At 39.6% G+C, this 20,125-nt stretch overlaps 1 long non-coding RNA gene across 2 annotated transcripts in view; it reads left to right on the top strand.

Moving 5' to 3' along the window:
• Positions 1-19,874, top strand: part of LOC117286549 — a 41,976-nt gene extending 22,102 nt beyond the window's left edge. For both annotated transcript variants that reach the window (XR_004517738.1, XR_004517737.1), the window contains exons 2-4: positions 15,481-15,649; positions 16,878-16,960; positions 18,115-19,874. This is a non-coding gene — a long non-coding RNA (uncharacterized LOC117286549). The remainder of the gene's footprint in view (positions 1-15,480; positions 15,650-16,877; positions 16,961-18,114) is intronic.
• The last annotated feature ends 251 nt before the right edge of the window (positions 19,875-20,125 follow it).

The following is a 20,125-nucleotide window of genomic DNA, read 5'->3' as shown; positions in this document are numbered from 1 at the left end:
ACCTACGTGGAGAAGTGGGTCTGTGGGGTGTAAAGGGGAGACTGTGGTAGCCATGGAGACAAGCTGCTCAGTGCTGCTGTGGGGAGCATAGCTGACAGATACACTGTCCAGATCCACTGCTGTGTTTACACAGACCCTGCTTCCTTTTGGCTTCTCTAGCAGCCCCTTGGGTGTACCCTTTGGTGTTCTAGCCTGTGACTGAGCATGGCCATTCTTGCTGGTCATGGAATAATTCCATGGAAAACTGGCTTCAGGACTCCCCATTAGCCTTGTCAAATGTTTTTAGAATCATCCTGCAGTTTGAGCCTTTATCCGTCCTAACCCCTATGCTTCTGCTTCTCTTTTCATTGATGTCATTGTGACCTGAAGGCTTTCTTCCAGCTCCTGCTTCTCTTATACTTTGCAGTGCACAGATCTTTTAAGAAAACATTTAATCCTGTCTTGGCTTCTGCTCTTGGAGAACTGTAACTGACACTTGGTATTTAAAACCATAAGATTAGATTAAATTATCAAGTTGTGAGTATAGATAGAAATTGGAAGATAACTGCCAGATGTGGTGGCACATACCTGTAAACCCCAGCCCTTGGGAGGCTGAGGTAGGAGGATCACCTGAGGTAGGAGGAGCACCATGAGTTCAAGGCCAGTCTGCGCTACATAGTGAGTTCAAGTCTAGCCTGAACTACATAGTGAGACCCTGTTTCAAAAAAGAAAAGAAAGAGGAAGGAAGGAAGGAAGAGAAGGAAAGGAAAGACAGGCAAACAGCTCTGGTGCTCTCCAGCATTCAGAGTGAAAGAGAAGAGAAAGTATACCCAAGAAAAGGAATGATCAGCTGTGCCAGAGTTGCTATGAATTACGTACAATGAAGACCAACGGTTGGTTTCCTAAAGTAGCACTCACTGATGACCTCGACATTGGAGATGCTAAGGATAGGCGATTTTTTTGTTTTAGAGCAAAAGTAAGTTGAAGAGTGGACCAACAACTAGCAGGGAAACAGATTTAAAACAAAAAAGAATCCTTATGATGTGAGAGATGATAAGATATTACTTTACTTCTGGGAATGATCCAGCAAAGCAGAAGACCCGATGATATATTCCTGGAATGGTGTCCCCGAGTAGGTGATGAGATCTCTGAGGGGGAAGCGGATCAGAGAGAAGTAGCTCCACCTCCCTGCTTCTCCCAGACCCAAGGCTCATGGGGGCCTCTGTATGAAAGCACGATTTCTCAGTTTTCTTCCGAGTGCAGCACTGACCGCGGACAATGGATTAGGTCACCTCCCTTCTTAAGTGCTTTCATTGATTTATGGGTACATTACACCAGGAATGAAATCCAGGCGTCTCACGCTGACACAGAAAGCCCATCTCTCCTCTCTGCCTGCTGGCTGTTCCTCTGTCCAGCCTTATGAACACCCGTAGTTCCTAGTCTCGCCGTGGTCTCCAGGGTTCCTGGGCTCTACCCCAAGTCTGGTTTAAACGTCCACCTTGGCCGCTCCTACAGTCTGTGCTTAGTGCCAGCCAAACCTTTCCTGGTGTTACCACTATGTGTCTACTTCCTGTCTTCCCCTGCACTGCTGACTTCTGGTCAGCTCTACGGCTTGGAATGCTGCTGTTCTTTCCTGAGTACGTTTGTGTTGGGTGCAATAAGATTTTTGGTATGAATTATATGAATTCTCAGAATAAACTTAAACAATGGAGAGAAAAGCCTATCTTAATAATTTATTTCTAAAAAAATATACTTTATGGATTTTCTACATACTTTGTGTATCACTGACACCATTGAGAAAGAGACCCTCGGAGTTTTAGGTCGTTAAAGAAATTTAAATATTGCTTAATCCATCTCCTTTTTTTTTTTGATATTTGAGGAATTCTTCTTTCTTTGAATTAATTTACCCATCTACCACTGTGTATAGCAGGCTGATTCCTGCATAGACATTCTCACTAGCCCTGGGTATTTGCAGTGTTTTATAGAAAGTGAATATGGGCATATTTTTATGTACTTACCTTCAAATTATCTCTCATTTTCTGCAAAATATCTGTTCACATCCTTTCCTTGTTGGGATGTTGATATTTTTCGTGTTTATTTTCAATACATTTTTATTAACGAAGGACAATATGCATTGCAAGTGTTTTCTAGGCTTGCTTATCTTTCTTTTTTTTCCTTTTTAATTGAGTTTATTGGTACATTATAGGTGTACAGTACAGTTACATTCATTGTTAGGATCTTGTACCTCTACATGACAGGTCTTAGTTTTCATTTTTCCCCCTTGTCCCTGCCCTACCTTCACCCCCTCCTCCCCTCCCCATTTACAAACATTTTCATTTTTTCATTTTCTCACATTTTTTCTTTTCCCTTATTACCCTAACCCTACCCATCCCACCTTCCCTACACCTTTAGACCTTTTCTTCCCATTTCACAATGTCAGTTATCTCATTAGGATCTTATGTACTATTACAGTTTATTCACACCAGAGAAACACTTCGGTATTTACACATGTGTGACTTATTTATTTCACTTAGGACTATATCCTCAATATGTATCCATTTTCCTGTGAATGAATCTAATTCCTCATTCTTATGGCTGAGTAATATTCTATTTTATAGAAAAACCACATCTTCTTTATCCAGTTTCCAACTGATGGGCAAATGGGCTGTTTCCAAATTTTAGCTATTACAAACTGTGTTGCTATAAACATTGGTACACATATATCTCTGTGATACGATTCTTTTAGAAAGATACCCAGCAGAGGGATGGCTGGGTCAAATGGAACCTCTAATCCCAGCTCTGAGGTATCTCCATATTGATTTCCACAGTGATTGTACCAGTCTGCACCCCCACCAACAATGGAGAAGGGTTCCTTTCTCCCCACAACCCCGCCAACATTTGTTATTGTTTGATTTCTTGATAGCAGCTATTCTTTGTGGGGTGAGGTGGAATCAGTGTTGTTTTCATCTGCACCTCTTGAATGACCAGTGATGTGAAACATTTTTCATATACTTATTTGCTGCTTTTATTTCTTTGTCTGAGAAGTGTCTGTTCATTTCAGATAACCATTTTTGAATTGGGTCTTTATATTTGGGGGGGGCTGATTGTTTTGAGTTCTTTATATATTCTAGATAATACTCCTTTGTCTGAGGAGCAGCTGATAAAAGTTTTTCCCACATTGTAGGTTGTCTCAGTTCTGTTGATGGTTTCTTTTGCAGTGCAGAAGCTTTTTTATAAGATGAGATCCCAGTTGTTGATTCTTTCTGCTCGTTCCCGTGCTACTGAGGATTTGTTCATAAAATCTTTTCCTATACCAATGTCTTCCAGAGTTCTGCCTAACTTATCTTCCAGTAAGTTTAGTGCTTCTGTTTTAATATTTAGATATTTATTAATTTAGTGCATGGTGAAAGATAAGGGTCCAATTTTAATCTTTGGCAGGTTGAAATCCAGTTTTTCCAACACCATTTATTGAAGAGGCTATCTTTCCTCCACTGAGGATGGTCAGCTCTGTTGTCAACAATGAGGTAGCTGAGTACATTTAGAATTGTTTTTGTGTCTTTCAGTCTGTTCCACTGATCCTCAGGTCTGTTTCTTTGCCAGTACCATGCTATTTTTATCATAGTGGCTTTGTATTACAGTTTCAAATTGGGAGTTGTTAACTGGGATCTCATCTTACTAAAAAGCTTCTGTACTTCAAAAGAAACCATTAGCAGAACTAAGAGACAATCTACAATGTGGGAAAAAATTTTTACCAGCTGTACCTCAGACAAAGGACTATTATCAAGGATATATAAAGAACTCAAAACAATCAGTCCCCCCAAATATAAAGACCCGATCCAAAAATGGGCATCCGAAATGAACAGACATTTCTCATACAAAGAAGTGAAAGCAGCAAGAAAATATATGAAAAAATGTTCCACATCACTGGTCATTCGAGAGATGCAGATGAAAACAACACTGAGATTCCACCTCACCCCACAAAGAATGGCTGCTATCAAGAAATCACACAATAACAAATGTTGGCGGGGTTGTGGGGAGAAAGGAACCCTCCTCCATTGTTGGTGGGAGTGCAGACTAGTGCAACCACTATGGAAATCAATATGGAGATACCTCAAAGAGCTTGGACTGGAGGTTCCATTTGACCCAGCCATCCCTCTGTTGGGTATCTTTCCAAGAGAACTAAAAGAATCATATCACAGAGAAGTATGTGCACCCATGTTTATAGCGGCACAGTTTGTAATAGCTAAATCTTGGAAACAACCTATTTGCCCATCCGTTGGAAACTGGATAAAGAAGTTGTGGTTTTTCTATAAAATGGAATATTACTCAGCCATAAAGAGCGAGAGAATAGATTCATTCATAGGAAAATGGATACATATTGAAGATATACTCCTAAGTGAAATAAATAAGTCCCACATGTGTAAATACCAAATAGTTTCCCTGGTGTGAATATTCTGCAACAATGCATAAGATTCTAATAAGATTACTGACATTTAGAAATGGGAGGAAAGGAGCTAAAGGTGTAGGGAAGGTGTGATACGTAGGGGAAGAACAAAAAGGGAAAAGAAAAAAATGTGAGAGAATGAAAAGATGAAAATAAAGTGTTTGTAGATGGGGAGGGGAGGAGGGGGTGAAGGGAGGGCAGAGGTAAGGGGAAAAAATGAGAATCAAGACTTGCCATGTAAAGGTACATGATCCCAACAATGAATGTAACTGTACTGTATCCCTAAATGTACCAATAAACTCAATTAAAAAAAAATACAAAAAAAAAAACCAAATTGGGAGTTGTTATACCTGCTGACATGTGTCTGTTGCCTCGGGTGGCTTTTGATATTCTAGGTCTCTTCTGGTTCCAAATGAATTTTTGGATTCTTTTTTCTAGTTCTGTGAAATATAGTGTTGGAATTTCAATTGGCATTGCATTGAATATGTGTAGCAGTTTTGGTAGTATGGCCATTTTCACTATGTTGATTCTTCCTACCCAGGAGCAGGGGATATCTTTCCATTTTTTATATCCTCTTTGATCTCTTTTTTCAGAGTGGAGTGCTATAGTTTTCTGTGTAGAGGTCTTTTGCTTCTTTTGTTAGATTGATTCCTAGATGCTTCATTTTTTTGGTTGCTATTGTGAAGGGAATTGTTCCCCTAATTTCTCTAACAGTGAGTCTGTTATTTGTGTACAAGAAAGCTATTTAATTTTTGGGTGTTCACCTTGTATCCAGCTACCCTACTGAATCTGTCAAGTCTAGAAATCTTTTGGTAGAGTTTTTGGGTCTTCAATGTAGAGTATCATATCATTAGCAAACAATGATAGTTTAACTTCTTCCTTTCCTATCTTTATTGCTTTAATTTCTTTCTCTTGTATAATTGCTGTGGCTAATGTTTCCAGAACTATATCAAAGAGGAGTGGTGATAGTGGGCATCCTTGTCTTGTTCCTGATTTTAACATGAAGCTTTTCAGTTTTTGGCCATTTAATATGATGTTGGCTGTTGGTTTTTCATAGATAGCCTTTATTAAGTTGAGATAGAGACCATCTATTCCAATTTTTTGCAGGGTTTTTATCATGAATGGGTGTTGAATTTTGTCAAATGCTTTTTCTGCATCTATTGAGAGGACCATATGATTTTTGTCCTTGACTCTGTTAATATAGTGTATTACATTTATTGATTTACGTATGTTGAACCATCCTTGCATCTCTGGAATAAATCTGACTTGATCAGGATGTATGATCTTCTTGATGATCCTCTGTATTCTGTTTGCTAGTATCTTATTAAGGATTTTTGCATATATATTCATTAAGGAGATTGGCCTGTAGTTTTCTTTTTTAGTTGCGTCTTTCCATGGTTTGGGAATCAAAGTGATACTTGCTTCCAGGAATGAATTTGGAAGTATTGCTTCCCCTTCAATTTCATTGAAAAATTTGGAGCGTAAAGGCAGTAATTCTTCTCTAAATGTCTTGTAAAATTCAGCAGTGAATCCATCAGGACCCGGGCTTTTCTTTGTTGGTAAATTTTTAATTACATTTTCAATTTTACTGACTGTTATTGGGGTGTTTAAAATGTTTTTATCTTCTTTGTTCAAGTCTGGTAATTCATAAGTATCTAAAAATCTGTCCATTTCTTCTGTGTTTTCCAATTTATTAGAGTATAGGTTCTCAAAGTAGGTATTAATGATCCTCTGGATTCCTGTTGGATCTGTTGTGACTTCACCTTTTTCATTCCTGATTGCATGGATCTGAGCCTTTTCTTTCCTTTTTTTGAAAAGATTAGCTAAGGGTTTATCAATTTTATTTATTCTTTCAAAAAACCAACTCTTTCTTTCATTTATTTTTTGTATCATTTTCTTAGTTTCCATTGCATTGATTTCTCCTCTAATCTTTATAATTTCCTCTCTTGTTCGAGCTTTGGGTTTTTCTTGCTCTTGTTTTTCTAGGAGTCTAAGAATCATCATTAGGTTGTTTATTTGAGCCTGCTCTGTTTTCCTAGTGTGGGCATTCAGTGCTATGAATTTTCCATGTAGAACTGTTTTCATTGTGTCCCATAGATTTCTGTATGTTGTATTGGCATTTTCATTTATGTAAAGACTGTCTGATTTCTTCTTTAATTTCCTCTGTGATCCATTGATTGTTCAGGAGAGTGTTGTTCAGTTTCCATGTGTTTGTGAAGTTCCTACTGTTTCTCGTGCTATTGATCTCCAGCTTGATTGCACTATGATCTGATAATATACAGGGGATAACTTCAATTCTTTTGCATTTATTCAGACCTGTTCTATGAGCTAGTATGTGGTCTATCTTGGTGAATGACCCATATGCAGCTGAAAAGAATGTATATTCTGATTTTGTGGGTTAAAGCTTGGTTCAGTTCTAGTATTTCATTGTTGATTTTCTGCCTAGATGATCTATTTATGATAATGGAGTATTTAAATCCCCCACTACAATTGTATTAGTGCTTATTTGGTTTTTCATGTTACTTAATATTTGTTTTATATAATTGGGGGCATTAATGTTTATGATTGTCATCTCTTCCTCTTGAATTGTTCCCTTTACAAGGATGTAGTGGCCTTCTTTGTCTCTCTTAATGAGTTTTGGTTTGAAATTTACTTTGTCTGCGAATAGGATTGCTACCCCTGCTTTTTTCTGGGCTCCTGTCACATGGAGAATTGTTTTCCATCCTTTCACATTCAGTCTGTGGACTTCTTTTGGAACTAGGTGTGTTTCTTATATACAACATATTGTTGAATTTTGCTTCTTAAACCATTCTGCCAGTCTATTTCTCTTGATTGTTGGGTTGAGGCCGTTGACATTGATGGTTATAACTGATATATTCTGACTTATTTTTGTCATGTTATTGTCCTTTTGTTGACTCTTTTTACCCCCCTCCCTTTTAGCTTCTTGCCTTGCCTATTTGATTTGGTCTGTTGGGCCTCATATGTTGTGACCTTCATTGTCCCTTTCTAGGATCTTGTTTAGAATTCCTTGTAATGCTGGTTTGGTGTTCATGAAGTTTCTCAGGTGCTCTTTGTTATGGAAGTATCTTATTTCCCCATCCATTTTGAAAGAGAGTTTTGCAGGATACATCAGTCTAGGTTGGAGGTTGTTTTCTTTTAGGACTTGAAATACCTCACTCCAGGCTCTCCTTGACCTGAGAGATTGTATTGAAAAGTCTGCTGTGATTCTGATGGGCTTTCCTTTGCATGCAATTTGTTTCTTTTCTCTTACTGCTTGTAGTATTTTGTTCTTCTGTTGGATTTCTGGGATCTTGATTATTATATGTCTAGGTGTAGATTTTTTGATTGTGGCTAGTTGGAGTTATATATGCTTCACTTATCTGTATGTCTAATTCTTCTCTTCCATTTGGGAAGTTTTCTGTCATTAATTCTGTGAATAGTTTTTTTTAAGTCATTTGTATTTTCTCCTACTTCATGGATTCCTATCAGTCTTATGTTATTCTTCTTTGCATAATATAGAAGTTGTTGATCGATTTCTCATGATCCCTTACTGTTTTTAAGAGACCTCTCTTTTCACAGTCACTAATTGCAATCCTATCTTCTATATCTGAAATTCTATCTTCACAGTCTATTATTCTGTTGCATACACTTTCAATAGAGTTTTTAAACTCCTGGTATCTGTTTGAATCTGTTTTATGGATTCTATGTCTTTCCTATATTGGGCATTCATTGTTTCCATTTCTTTCTTATGCTGGGCCTTCATGGCTTCTATCATGGTCCTGAGCTCATCTATTTTTTTTTTCAGTTTCTGTTCTAGAGTCTCGAATCATGACTTCCATTTTGCTCACCATCTCTATGGTTATCTGGGAAATTATTTCTGTTGTGAATTTTTCTAGAGCTTGATTGATCTGTTTTGTTACTTCCTGTGCTATGGGTTCGGGGTGTCCTGCTGGTTCACTATTAGACTTTTCATCCTCATTTGCCCTACTGTTTGCCATTGGTGAACTGGAAGTCTGTCTTTGTGTCTTGCTTAAGTGTTTTCTCATTTTTATTTTTGTTGGTGGGCTGTCCTTGGTTTAATTTCTGATTTATTACTTAAATCTTTCTGATATAGTTGCACTTTAACTTTTGAGTCTCTAATGCCTCATAGACATTCATTTTCATAATATTGGAGAAAACAACTCATTAAATCAATCACAATCCTTTATCCCAATTGATACATTCAACAGCACAAAAGGATCAAGCACAACTTGCAGTTTGACCACTCGTGGTAGTCATTAATCTATCACCTTTAAACCATGTGAATTAAATTAAAATCAAGAAGCAGCCCAAAATATATTTGCAGTGGATACGCTTTTCAATATAGCATCTTTACCATTTAGGGTGGGGGTTTAGACAGAGTTAGGACAAGAGGAGTAGATAAGTGAAAGTATTGGAGGAGGTTTCAAGTGAAGCCAGAGGATGTAGAATGACCATACAACCTTTATGAAACTATTGACTTCAAAAGGGATAGACAGAGTGCAAGAGTAAGGACAAGAATATATCCCCTTAACAGTAACAGGGGCTCACTTTCCCTTAAAACTACTGACCCATGAGTGAGGTAAAATGACAGAAGAAAAGAACATAAATAAAAAATGATAAAAGAAATCTGAGTTAGGGTAGGAGCAGGAGTAGAAAGGGAGATGAGGGATAATATGGTGGAGCAAGAGACTGAGTTGGAGAAAGGACAGAAAAAAGAAAGAAATTGCAGGGTGGAATGAGGAAAAGAAAGAAGAAAAAAAAGAGTTTGAAGGGCCTCTTTCAGAGTATGTCTCTGCTGTCATAATATACCATGTGCACAGCCATGTGCAGAACCAAGTCCCCTAATCTCAGCTAGCCAATGGCAGATCCCTGTGACTCAGACTGACCTCAGGCCACAAGGCCTAAATTGAGTTCCCCAAGCTGCAGGGTTGAACTCCACACAGTTCTATTACAGCTTTACCCTGCCTTCTCTTCAAAGATGTTCAAAGTTGGGAGCTCAGAAAAATACTCTTTATGACCACCTAGCCTCTGCAGAGTGTGTGCAAGGACTGGCCCAATTAGGAGGTCTGAGAGCGGGAGTGGTAGTGGTGTCATGGGGGTGTTTCAAGGGCGCCCATGTGGCTACCTTCCTTGCTGGGGCTGGTGGCAAAGCGGGCAGGGGACAGCGTGGATCTGCTGAATGGGCCCAAGCAGGTGGCAGGAGAGATCTCAGGGCGGCCTTCCTCGCTCTTGTCTGTCTTTCTTTAGGTGAATTTCCCCTTATGGTTTCTGACTTCAGTGTCATTCAAAGGATGTTCTTCTTTACTTTAAAAGGATTAATCTTTTCTGTATTTAATACGGTACTTAATTTCTTAAAACATTTCAGATTTTAGTCCACCTAAAATTTTTTTAATAATACGGTGTAATCTTTAATGTTCTTCACATTGTAGCTAGTTGTTCCAGTACTCTTTCTAGAATTATTTTAAATACTGCTGATATGAATGAGGACTCTATCATAAATAACACTGCATAAAAAGCATCTATTTCCTTTGAGACTTTAGGAGGAGCATAGATTTTTAGGGTGATGGGGGTTTGAGTTTAGTACTAATTCTGCCTCTCCCCTCTTTTGTGTAGATTCATGAAAAATGTTTAAGTGTGGCCCTGGTACCAAGGTGTCATTGACTAGTGCCATTTTGTTGGACAGCATTATGATTTACTAGTAGTAATAGTAGAAAAGGATCTATATTTTGACTATATCCTAATCTGTTCACCTATTTCCTTGCCCAGATTGTACTGCATTAATTTTTGCACACTGATGGAATATTAATTTAATATCTAATAGACAAAATCCCTTGTGTGGACTTCAACATTTTATAAATAATTTTAATGTCTTTTCAGAAACCTATCTCTATTTCATTATGTATTTGTATTGTGTATGTGCACAATTCCACTAGAAAAGTACATTGATGTCTCTCTTCTCATCAGTATGGTCAGAGGTAGATGGAGTAGAGGTACATGGGTACATGAATAAATGTCCATATTTTACACATACACAATTTATGTGGTTATAGTTGTGCTCTGATATGTTCATTAAATACATATAACTTTGCATATGCATAGAGGTAACTGTTTATCCAACAGGGCTATTTTTGTGGAGGAGGCTTACAAGCCTCAGCCTAGCTTAGATGACTTTTACCCCTCCTGAATTTTAAAAATTGCACATTCAGTGTTATTCAGTGTTATTCAGTGTTACTTATTATAAGAAACCTGTAAGTGGTTTTTGGGTTTAGTGTGCTTTAGTATTTAGTATTTTAGAATGAAGGATATAACATTAATTCAGAAATTTAAAAAGTTTAAAGAACGTGATTTCAACAAGAGCAAGTTCAATGGTTTCTGGTAATTTGGCTTAATTTTTTCCTTCATGAAGAAATTAACTTCCTATTTTCCATTGCTATTGAGAACCAGATGAAGAAATAAGGTTAAGTTGCAAGATGGCTTTTGTTTTGTTTTGTTAAATATAAATCTAAGTAGGGAATGAAGAATGAATCTAAACAAAAATGTTAAGCACTATTCTGAATTTTTAAAATATCCAGTTCCTGCCTTTCATCCACATCTCCCATATTTAACTCTCATCCTATTGAGGGAAAGAGAACAAAATTCCAGTTGATTGCAAGGGGCTTTCTGCTTTCATGCCTTTGTGAACATTAATCTCCATGCAGGCTATCTACATGTTGGGAACTTTCCACTGTGTCAGGAACCAAAGCTCTGTCATCCACAGCACAGTGTGACCCACTTTTTAACAACACTTCAAACACTTCTTTTAAAGATTTCTTTTCCTTTTTGTTAAGCAGTTCCTTTTACCTAGTATTTCAATCACATAATTACTGTTTCTTCCCATTCTCTCTTAAACTATGGCTTTCTTCCTTGTTTATTTTTTGTACCTGCAGCATGGGGCAGGGGACATCAGCACATGTTCCTTTACCAACTACTAGCATTTAGTGCTCTGTGATATCTTCTGCTGGAAGTATTTTTGTTTAACTCATATACTGATTTTGTGACTACTCTTTGCATCATAGTGCTGTTTTCATTACTGATGTTTCTCTAATTTGAAGAATTTGCAAGATATTGTCTAATGAGCTGGAAAAAGAAATAATGGCAATTCATGATGTGGTAGTTTCCAGGAAGATTTTAGTTTGCAGTTGCTTTGATGAATGACAATAGACTTAGTAGCATAGTAGATGTTGTGCTAGCTACAAAAGAAGTATTAATTTTTCATTCATTATTCAACAAATATTTATTGAGAGCTACAAAACAGGTGCTGAGGATTTACTCTCCCCCCGCCACCCCACAAAAGAAACTAGACATGAAGCCTCTGTCTGGCAGTGGGGTCAGAAATGATTGTTGTAAGTGCTATGAAGAAAAAGAGGAGGAATCACATTTATTTAAGATGCATTCTTTGACCACCTCCTATTTTGTCTGAAACACTGAAGTTGCATAAACTGGGAAGTGGATCAGCAGCGCTTCCTGTGAGAGTGACCAACTGTAGGGATGTCTTGAAGTAGGTAAACCAGTTGTCTCTTTGGTGGTGTGTGAGCCACCATCAGCAAACCTCTCTCTGGTGTTCCTGCTGGCCTCTGCCATCACAGTCACATGTGTCACAGAAATGCCATTTTGGGACAGGTAGAGAGGTCAACAGAAGTGCTCACCATGGCTAAGAAAGGAAAAGGAACCAAGGGAGAAATCCTTGGGGGCAAGCAGACACGGGATGGGTAAGTGGGTCTCTGCAGCTATGCTCTTCCTGTGTGCTCTAAATGTGGAGTTTGGCTTTCCTTTCCAACTTTTGTTTAAGCCATATATCCCATCAGGATTTATTCTTTCCCTCCCCTCAACTGTTTGTTCAACCAGGTATCAAGTCAACAGGTCAAAACTTGCTATTTCCCACATTGATCTACCTTTCACATAGAGCTCTCTGCTCATTTTTTTCCCCTGTCTAGGTGGTTTTCAACCCTAAATACATGTTGAAATTATCTGGGGAATTTCATTTATTCATTTGCTCATTTATGTATTGTAGGGCTCAGGACCAAGTCAGGGCCTCATGTATGCTAGGCAACTGCTCTGCCACTGACCTATATACCTTTATTCCTATGCAGAGTTTTAAACAATACAAAATGTCTGACTTCCATCCACAGAGATTTGATTCAAAGAGCTGGGCATCATGACTTTTAAAAGCTCCCCAGACAGTCCTAATGTACTCACAAGGTTGAGGATCATTAGTCTAAAAGACAAGGATGATCAAGATCAACGTACCACTTCATTCACTAAAGGAAAGAAAACTCTGCCATTAAGCATGATCAGAGTCTGCTTTTTTAAAGAGAAAAAAAAATCACAGAAATCACAGTGTGTTAAATAGCCATTAGTTTAAAAACTATTGTAAAGACAGAGTTTCCATTCCATCTCTGGAAAGTCAAATCTAGAATAGATTCTGGAAATCCAAATCTAGAATGAGGCGGTAGGGTGTTAACTCTGTGGTGGTGAAAGTTGATGGAAGTTGGCCTAAGGGAAGGGGAGGAATGTTAAGTAAGCATGATTACTATGGAGTTTATAGGGAAGTTCACTTTGGGGGAGTGCCCATCTAAGCTTTTATAAGAAATTTGATATGATTTAATCAGCCCCTGCACCTAGTCCTGTGAACAAAGGATGGTGTAATGCACAATTTATTGGCCAACAGACAGAATAAAGACCAAAGGGGAAATGTTACAAGGAAGCATATTTTCATTCAATGTGAGGGGGAAGAGGGATGACTTTTTTGAAAACATCCAACAGTGTAGGAGGCAGCCCTGGAAGGTAGTGAGATTCTTGACTCAGAAATACTAATGAACGATTGCAACATCCCTTGATTAGCAATTCTGTGTATGAGAGATGTGTATGTTAGAGAGATGGTAGAAGGAAGAACTCATGGAATTCACAAGTCAATAGGATGAGAATATAATGTTTGAGCAAATATATATCTTTGGGCTGGGGATTTAGCTCAGTGGTTCCGCTGCCTGCCTCACAAGCAGAAGGACTGGAGTTTGAAACCCCGGTACCAAAACAAACAAACAAACAAAGAAAACCCACCAAAAACCAAATATATATCTTTAACCCTACTTTAAAATCAAATAGAATTTATATTTTTTCATTAAAATATGCTTGATATGAGAGAAGTGAAATACACTTAAGGTTCAGGCTTGTATCCTGTGAATGTCAGAATGTGGATAACTTTCCTGCATGTTTTCATTTTTACATCTAGTGCTCAGTGCCACTTAGGAAAAATGACCCAGTCTAGACATGACAATCTACTACACTCAAAGTCCATCCTGAGTCAGCCATCAAAAGATGCAGGGAAAATGTAGTGTGCATCTCTGATATTCTCCAGCTTCCTGTAGCTCTTTTCTATATCACAGGAACCCTGAATTTTGACCCTTGTCTCAAAATGATCATGCTACCTTCCACAGGTTTATCCTGACCTTCCCCTCAGGGTTTCTGGTGGAGAATGATGCTTATCTTAGGGCACTTACTTTGTCCTGCTCTTCTCCAACCTTCTTGCCACCAGATTCCTTCCTAGTCTTTCCAGTCTGCTTAGTTCCCAAGGATAAGAATCTGAGAAATTTACATTAATGTTGCAGTGACTAATGGGCTTACCCATCCTCAGGAAACAAGAGTGTCTTTGAGGTGGTTTTGGGTGCGGGTGGTGGGTGGGAGGGTGGAGGTCATGAGCAGAGATGGGAAGAGCCTTTTTCTTTTTAGTTCTAAGTTTGCAATTTGGAGCCCACTTGCAGAAGCTGCCACACATTATTTATGAATACAGAGGTACAAAGATAATACATTTCTTAGCTACAGATCTCTCTTATAAATGTAGGCAATGTCCATACATTATTCCTGTGTTATGTCAGTGCTGTGGTTGGAATATATTCCCCCAAAAGCATATGTTGGAAATTTAATCCCCAAAGCAATGATGTTGGGAAGTGGGACCCAGTAAGAAGTAAGTAGGCCATGGGGGTGAAGTGAATGGATAAATGCAAATATCTTGGGAGTGGGTTTGTTAACACAAGAGAGGGTTTGTTATAAAAGAGAGACTTGAGTCTCTCTCTCTCTCTCTCTCTCTCTCTCTCCCTCTCTCCCTGTCCCTTTTCTTTTCACCATGGGGTGATGTATCAAAAAGGTCCTCATCAGATGTTTGCCCATCAATCTTGGATTTTTTCAGCCTTCAAAATTATAATAAGTTTCTTTTAATTATAAATTACCCATCTCTGGCATCCCACAATAGCTACACAAAACAGATGAGGACAGTCAGAAATAATTCCTATGAATAATAAAACAAAATTCATGAAAATTACCACATAAAGGTCAGTTTTAGCTTGGAAAAGTCAAAATGGCACATCTTCCAAGTAGCCAGAAGAGCGTTTGTGTTCGGGGAAGGACATCATCCACATCCCATAGTAGACACTTGGAACAACATAACACTTACAGACCTTAGGTTTTCTCTAAGAATTTCATTTCTGTTGAATGCCATAAAAACTGAATGCTTTTTTTCTTGAGAAAATAATATCGATAGATTTCCTTCTGTCAGGAAAGATCTTTCTTCATCATTTTTCCTCCTCATAATCATAGGATTTTAGAACTGGAAGGGATTTTCTAATTCTGTCTTTCATATGCTCTATCTGAATTTTTGTAAATTGCACTCTCCTCTCTCCCCTAAAAGCAAAAAAAAAAAAAAAAAGTCTTTCCCATGCAGAAGTGTCAGAGTTACTTGTTTTTCTCTTTATTTGGTAATCAGTTCTTAAGACAGGATAGTAGGCAGCTGAGAAAGGTTTAGCTGTGAAGGACAGATAGCATGTCCTTCTATCCCTGGCCAAAATAACAGTCAAACAACGTAAAATTTTCCCAATTGTCAGTCTCTTCTGTGGAAATTCATCTAGTAAATCCTGCCTGGTTAATTTATGGAATAATAATATACACCCCCCCACACACACAATCTAACTTTCTTTCCCTCGGATTTCCCTATTTTGTCTTCACAGGTACCTAAGGTGAGTTTGAAAAGAGACTTGTAGTGAGGTGGTATTCAAACGTCACAGGCATCGAGGAGAATGGCAGCCAGTAAGAGACACCACGTGAAGCTGAAGTTTTCTTTGTGAGATGTTTCTGGGTCAGCCAAGCCACATGTGAAAATGAGCGGTTGGGATAGAGGTAGGTTCTCTCTTGATTATGTGGCTTAGAGAAGGGCTCTCTAACTTCAGCATCCTTATGAATTCCCTAGGGATCTTCATAAAACGCAGAGTCTAAATCAGTAGGCTTTTGGAGTAAGGTCCAAAATTCTTCCCTTCTAACAAGTCCTCAGTGGACATAGGTGTTGCTGGTCCATGGGGCAGAATGGCCTTCTTGGCCTCCTTCCTCTGTCCTCTTCACTATCACAGAGTTTTAGAACTAGAAGGCATTTTGAAGATATCTAGTTTAGTTTGTCTTTGTCTAGTTGCTCCAAAAATACTGTTCTACAAAATTACTGCTTTCAAATCACCAGGGGTATCTTTGAAAATCCAAATTTCCAGAGATTCTGAAGCAGAAGGTCTGTGGGTGGTCCCAGGCATCTGTATCTTTCCAAGGCCCCCTCGGTCCATTGGTGGAACCATTGATAACCTTCTCATTTTATAAACAAGAAAAGAGGGATCACAACTGGTCGCATAACCTGCTTGACAAGACCTAGTTAGAACTGTCCTCAGGATTAGAATTTCTAGGCAGTTTTTCAGCCCCACTACATCCTGTCAGTTGTCTAGGGTTGCTAGTTCTCCTAAGAGAGGAAGTCAATTTCCTACCCCCTGAAGACATGGTTCTTAAATATAAAGTAAAAGTCAGGTCCAGTGCTGTTTAATGGGGGCACATTCCACCAGACATTTTCCTCTTGCTGGGAGCAAGCCCAACGAGGCTTAATGTGCATTTGTTTCTATCCTGCCCCAAAAGGAAGTTGGATGGAGAAGGGCACTATGGAAATGGAACTGTTCTTCATATTTTAGTCCCCTGGGAGATAAGGTCATAGCCTAAAAGTTTTTGTTCTTTGGTGTTTTTTCCCCGACAACTAATGAAAATATTGCTTTTCAATGGCTCCTGTTATGGTTTGGATATGAAATGTCCTCTACAGGCTCATGTGTTGAGGGTTGGTTTCCCAATAAAGCATTATTCACGAGTAGGGCTTTTGGGAGGTGATTGGATCATGAAGGCTCTAACTTCATCCACTGATGGATTCATAATTTGACAGCATTATTGGGATGGTATGGAAACAGAAGGTGAGGCCTACTTGAAGGGAACAAGTCATGAGGGTCATGACCCTGGGGACTGCATCTTGTCTTGTCTCTCTCTCCCCTCACCTTCTGAGTTCCATGATGTGAGCAGCTTTCTTCAACAGTTTTTTTTTTTTCATCAGACCCTTCTAGCATGATGTTTCCGCATCGCTACAGTCCTAAAACCAATGAAGTCAACTGACCGTGGACTGAAACCTCAGGAACGGTGAGCCAAAATAATGCTTTTCTGCTTTAAGCTTTTATCAGGTATTTTGTCAGAGTGACAGAAAGCTGACTAACACAGCTTCCATATAATCGGCAACCCTAAAATGAATGTACTGTAGACCCTTGCAATGTAATGGTTTCATGTTTATTATCATTTCACTTACAATAGTTCTTTTATTGGGTTGCCTTAACCTGGTCTCTTTGACTTTAGCGTACACACTGAAACTTCACACAAAATCTGTACTATCGTCCCTCTCCTAAACTGTGCCAATTCATGGAAAGCAACTGTGGTTTAGATTTTTCTACTACAGTCTGGGTGACTCCTGTTTCACATTTTTGTTCCTTATGTTTTTCTTTGGAAAGAAGAAAATTTCCTGTAATGATAAATAAAACCATGTGCTGGTCCAATCCTGCATAATGATCTGGATATTCTTCCCACTTTCAGGGAGCCCAGAGGCCTCTTCTTGCCCAAATAGAAGCCTCTCAGGGCTGGTCTGTCAATGAGAAACTGTAGCTCACAGACCTCCTTGTGGAGGAGTTTCCTGGGGGACAGGAAATCTTGCAAACTGTCTCTGTGGGCTTCTCTGCCAGAGATGAATCCTCCCTTGTCCTATAAATGCTATGTCCAGTGACAGGACAGACAGAAAATCTTCTTTGGAGTGTATTTTCTTTCTGGAATAATCTGCTAAAAAGTAGCCTAAGACATTCTCATTTAAGGACATTACAAGCATTTCAGGAGCACTGGGTTTCAGCAGAGTTTCACTATAGTGTAGACAGCCCTGGACCAAGAAGGAGATGCGTGAGTGCTGGGCTCTCCTCGCTACATGGGAAGGTGTCCTGGGGAGCATCAGGATTCTTTTCCTGATCATGACCATGTGGTCACTCTGGGTGAGCACACTTGGTAAGCTGAACTTGAAACAAATATAGGATAGTACTTGTAGAACCAGGAAATGAGGTTTTACATGTTATGAGTAAGCACTGTTATCTTTCCTATCAGACTTTTACAAGGTGGTTGGTAAAGGATGGCATGGCAGCTGTGTAGTGGCTTTGCAGAGCCCCCCTTTCTGCCTGGCCATTGTAGTAGTGTTGTTAACAGGGTCTGGCTGCCACAGGTTGAAATCTGTCCCAGCATTGACACTAGGCCGCACTTTCCAGGGGCTGCCTCCCGCTGAAGGTAAAGAGGGTGGTGAGACCAGGACATCGGGAACACAGGACGCCTGATTCTGGCCGACAACCTTCAGTGCCCTTGCTGAAATGGCCCGGAGCTACAGGCAGTCTAAAGCTTCCCTCTTCCCTTCCTTTGCTCTCTCTTTCAGAGGAGTCTGGACTCACTGAGGTCTAACTGCTCTTCCTATAACCTCTGGCTCCCTCTGCAATTCTCTCCATTGACGCTGTGCTGACAAAGCTCTTGTTGCCTTCATCTCTGAGAATAACTGTTTCTTAAAGACCTGGACAAGTGTAGACTGTGAAGTCAGCTTCCCGTGAATGTCTCATAGCACCTAGAATGATTAGCTGTGGCCCTATGTTCCCGTAAGCCCTGGTGGCATTTTGGCAGGTACTGCCTACCTAGACTAGGTCAGTTTTCTGGTTCAGCTCAGTTTCAGGACCCATGGATAAGTCCTTCGCTAGTGTTCTCCTCTTGGCTGTGGAGCTTCCTGGCCACTGACTGCCTTTGGGGTCACTGCAGGAGCAGAACCCAAATGCCCATCTCAGGCCAGATCCACAGTCCACTCCTTGGACTGCACCCCGGTGTCTCCTCCGGGCCCACCACTTCTCTCTCTCTACTTACTTCCTCAGCCATGAAAGCCCTCATCCTGGTTTTCCTCACACACAGCAGCCCTTCAAGTTTCTCCATTAGAATGAAGTAGGTTGCGATGCGGTTTTAAAAAAAAATCAGTGACATATATAGTGATAAAAGCAACACAAGTTAACAGTCTTCATGCCTAGTGTGAGTCAGTAGGCAGGCTTCGGTTTGCCACAACTACATAGCTTCTCTCACCTGTGCTGCCCTGATATTGTGGAAGGATAGACTGGGATTGTGCTATCTGCAATTAAAAGTTTCTTCCCAGAAGTGACAGCTTCCATTGGCCAAAGCCTGTCACTGGCCCATGAAAAGCCAAGGAACTAAATGGAATACCTAATGCCACGTTCCCCTCAAGTAAATGGCCCTAAAAGCACATAAACTCTGGTAATTATCTCTAGGAGACTAGGAGAGTTAAGTTTCCTGAAAGGATGAGAAAAATAATTTATATCCTCCTAAGGTTGAGCCAAAAGATTTCTAACACAGCCAAAGGAGAAAGGTTGAGTTTTCAAGTATTATTGCAGTCTCACCTCTACAAATGTCTGTGTTGGTAATGAGGATGCAACCAGCAAGGGCATGGGATTATTTTTAAAGGACTGTAAATGTGATCAAAATATCCTATCAGTCACTTCTGCATAACACTATTGCAGCTCATGGCTTCTTGCCTAGATAGCAACTCTGCACCAGTTTCCGGGGATCCTGGAGGAGGAATGGAAATTCCTCAGGCAGGCAAAATGGTGATACCTGCCATTTTGTGACAGTGTGTAATTCTTGTAAAACTGAGTGCAGGAGCTAGATACCTGTCTCTGTGGAATGGACAATACTGGAAATGGAACAAGATAGGTGCCATGTTGCAAATGGCCTCAGAAGAATTGAATCATCATCCTGCTTGATCCCTCTGAGAGCTGCATTCCTCAGAGATGGACAGGCAAGGATTCTCCTCTCCAGCTGCAGCTAAATGGCTCTCATCCTAGAGCTTACCTTTTTGGCTCATTCTTTTCTCAGCATGTGGAGGACCAGTGAGAGAACTTTTAAACAAACAGTACAGTATATAGTAAAATTCCATTTACCTCCAAATAAGACTAGGTTTCAGAGTTTAACTTCTTTGGGCTACTGCGACATTATACTATTCCAGTTACTTTGCTGTAAAAATTCATTCAAAAATATGTACCATTCCAGGGACGGGAAGTACAGCATTGAGCTGCTCCACATTTCTGCATGACTGAGTGGATGTGGCTCTCTGACATATGCCAGTAAAGCTTTTCTTTGTCATTACTCATAACACAATGGCTAAGTGTTCTATGTTGCTCTGAAAAACCAGATCCCAGTTAGATTTCTGTGTGTGACAGGGAAGCACTTTCTCTG

The sequence above is a fragment of the Fukomys damarensis genome, unplaced genomic scaffold, assembly GCF_012274545.1.
Source record: "Fukomys damarensis isolate Sample0158 unplaced genomic scaffold, DMR_v1.0_HiC HiC_scaffold_17, whole genome shotgun sequence".
Classification (NCBI taxonomy): domain Eukaryota; kingdom Metazoa; phylum Chordata; class Mammalia; order Rodentia; family Bathyergidae; genus Fukomys; species Fukomys damarensis.
Note: the sequence above shows the minus strand (reverse complement) of the source record. Positions and strands in the feature narration are given on the sequence as shown.